This window comes from Chrysochloris asiatica, unplaced genomic scaffold (genome assembly GCF_000296735.1).
Source record: "Chrysochloris asiatica unplaced genomic scaffold, ChrAsi1.0 scaffold00234, whole genome shotgun sequence".
NCBI classification, from domain to species: Eukaryota; Metazoa; Chordata; class Mammalia; order Afrosoricida; family Chrysochloridae; genus Chrysochloris; species Chrysochloris asiatica.
The window spans coordinates 106,727-110,449 of NW_006408752.1; positions in this window are offsets into that span (position 1 = coordinate 106,727).

Genomic DNA, 3,723 nt, shown 5'->3' on the forward strand with positions numbered 1-3,723 from the left:
TGCATGTTAAAAGAGACTCTGAAACTTGCTCTTGAATTTAGAATAGTTAAAGTGGTGAAATGGAGTCCTGGTGTGGCACTCTGGGACCATGGGATAATGAAGGGTGGTGGTTTGAACTGCAAGGAAGGTAGTTCAAACTCACCAACCGCTCCTCAGAAACCCTATGCAGGGTTGATATAAGTCAGAAACAACTCAAAAGCATACAACAACAGCAACAACAACAAAGTGGTGAAAGGAAAAAATGATGAAGTTAAAGAGCTGAACAGAAGGTTTTAAAGGGTGACACAGAAAAGACAAAGTCTTAAAAAGAAATGTACAAAGACCTGGAGTAAGAAAACCAATAGAGAAGAACATGCTCTCTATTTCTTCATCTGAAAGAAGTGAAAAAGTCAAGCTTACAGTTGCAAATATTGAAGAATTCTATGGGCAAAATTACTGAATGATAAAGGAAGCATCTAAAAAAGATGGAAGGAATACATAGTCACTGTACCAAAGAGACTTGGTAGGTATTCAACCACTTCAGAAGGTAGCATACGATCAAGTACCAATGGAATTGAAGGAAGAAGTTCAAACTGCACTGAAGGCATTCACACACAAAAAAGGCTCCAGGAATTGATGGAATACCAATTGAAATGTTTCGACAAACTGACACAATGCTGGAAGCACTCCATAGTATATGCCAAGAAATTTGGAAGACAGCTACCTGTCCAACTGATTGGAAAAGTCCACTTTTGTGCCTATTCCAAGGAAAAGTGACCCAACACATGCAGAAATGATTGAACTATATCATTAATAGCATATACAAGTAAAATTTTGTGTGTGCTATTAATGGTATTTTTAAAATTATTGTAGCATTACAATGACAGAGAACTGATAGAAGTTCAAGCCATATTCAGAAGAGTTTGTAGAATAAGGATTATCATTGATAACATTACATGGGTCTTGACTGAAAGCAGAGAATGCTAGAAAGATGTTACATTTGCTTTATTAGCCATGCAAACGCTTTTGACTGTGTGGATTATGACAAGCGATGGATAACTTCACAAGGAATGGGAATTATAGGTCACTTAATTGTGCTCATGTAGAAACTGTACATAGCCCAACAGACGATAGTTGGAACAGAACACGGGATACAGAATGGTTTAAAATCAGGAAAGCTGTGCATTATTCAATCTGTATGTTGAGCAAATAATCCAGCAAATGGGACTATATGAAGAAGAACGTGGCATCAGGATTGGAGGAAGACTCATGATCAATCTGTGATATGTAGATGACACAGCATTGCTGAAATCAAAGAGGACTTGAAGCACTTACTGATGAACATCACAGATTACAGCCTTCAATATGGATTACACCTCTATGTAAAAAAAAAAAAACAAAAATCCTTACAACTTGGCCAATAAGCAATATCATGATAAAAGGACTGAAGTTGTCAAGGATTTCATTTCACTTGGATCCACAATGAATACATAGAAATAACAACTAGGAAATCAAACAATGTTGCAAAATACCTCTTGAAAGTGTTTTAAAGCAAATAGGTCATGTTTAGGGCTAAGGTGCATCTGACCCAAGCCATGATATTTTCAGTTGCCTCATCTGCCTGCAAAAGCTGGAAATGAATATGGAAAACTGGAGAAAAATTGTGGTATTTGAGTCATAGTGTTGGCAAACAATATTGAATATACCATGGACCGCTAAAAGAAGGAAGAAATTTGTCTTAGAAGAAAGAATGCTAGAATGCTCCTAAGAAGCAAGAATGGTGAGACTTCAGTTCATGCAAGTTGTTGTTGTTGTTAAGTGCCATCAAGTCAGTTCCAACTCATAGTGATCCTGTATAGGGTTTCCAAGGAGCACCTGGTGGGTTTTGGTGGGTTTGAACTGCTGACCTTGTGCTTCACAGTCCAGTGCTGATCCTACAGTGCCACACCAGGAGTCCACACATGTTGTTGTTGTTGGTAAGTGCCATTGACTCAGTTCCGACCTATAGTGACCCTATATAGGGTTTCTGAGGAGTAGCTGATGAGCTTGAACCACTGATCTTGCAGTTCAAACCAACTCTGCAGTCCAGTGCATTAACCCACACCAGGATGCCACAACGTTGTTAGGAGGGACCATTCTTTGGAAAAGGACATCAGGCTCGGTGAAGTAATAGTGAAAAAGAGGAAGACCGTCCTAATGAAACAGATCGACACAGTCGCTGTAACAAAGAGCTCAAATATAGGAAAGACTATGAGGATGGCTCAGGACCTGGCAATGTTTCATTAGGTTATACTAGAGCTCCTATCAGTGGGAACTGACTCCACAGCATCGAACAAAAACAACAGTTATGATACAGCCATAAAATGAAATACTAATATATATATTCATATGTTGTTGTTGTGAAGTGCCGTCGAATCGGTTCCGACCCATAGTGACCCTGTATAGGGTTTCCAAAGAGCAGCTGGTGAGCTTGAACTGCCGACCTTGAAGTTCAAATGGATTTGCAGTCTGGCATATTAACCCACAGTGCCACATCAGGACTCCTATATATACATATAAATACAGTAAAATCACCAAGACATATTACGAGATCTCTTAAGAGGCAAAGTCATTAAATGCATGGACAAAGGAGCTTGAGTGTCGAGGCTCAAAGGTTGGCTCTGCAACTTATTAACTTGGGCAAGTTATTCAGCTCAGTCCCTTACTCATGTGAAATAAGGGTGTTTTTTTCATGGTTAAATGTAGCATAAGATTTGTACGAGGATCAAATTGTTAATAAATGCAAAGGACTTGGTTGAGTGCTTGGCAATTAGTAAAATAATCAAATTAACAATAACAGTGAATGATTTTTATAAATCATGTAATGCTATTCATGAAAGAAATGAAAAATTAACACTTTTTTGTATTTGCAGTTAAATATGTTAATCATTACCACTTTGTTTTATAGTATGACAAAGCACCGGACCACAGGTTGGTTTGAATCACAAGCTTGGCCATTCAAACCCCTCAGAAACCTATACAGGGTCACTATGAGTTGGAGCCAACTCAACAGCACTTCTAATAACAGCAACAACGTATTTATTACAGGGCTATCTCCTCTATTACGAGAGGGCTTCATAAAGTCTGTGGTTAATGGAATTAAAAGATAACAGAATTTTTCCATGAACTTTTTGAAGCCCCCTTGTATAATATCTGAGGACAAGGTCTGGTTCTCTTCAAGTCTGTCCCCTACATGATCTCTAGCATGTGTAACCTATAATACAAATACTTACGTGTTAACTGAATTAGTAAAACATTCAGGGTCTTCTCTGTACATAAACATTATTTCAGAGTAGTTTTAGAAGATATCTAAGAGGGCCAATCCTATAATATCTCCATTTGTGGGGAAGTGCATGTGTTTTGTTAACAAAGAAGTAGGAAGTTGTTGCTAAGTGTTGTCCAGCTGGTTTTGACTCACAGCGGCCCTACGCACAGCAGAATGAACACTGACTCGACCTGCACCATCCTCACAATTATCAGTCCATCTCCTTTGGGTTCTTCCTCTTTTTTGTTGACCCTCCCCTGGTAGCGTAGTGGTTACTAATAGGGCTGCTAATCTAATGGTCAGCAATTTGAAACTACCAGCCGTTGCACGGGAGAAAGATGAGGTTTTCTGCTCCCGTAAAGATTTATAGCCTCGGAAACCCTGTACGGGGTCACTATGAGTCGGAACCGACTCCATGGCACATAACAACAACAACAACA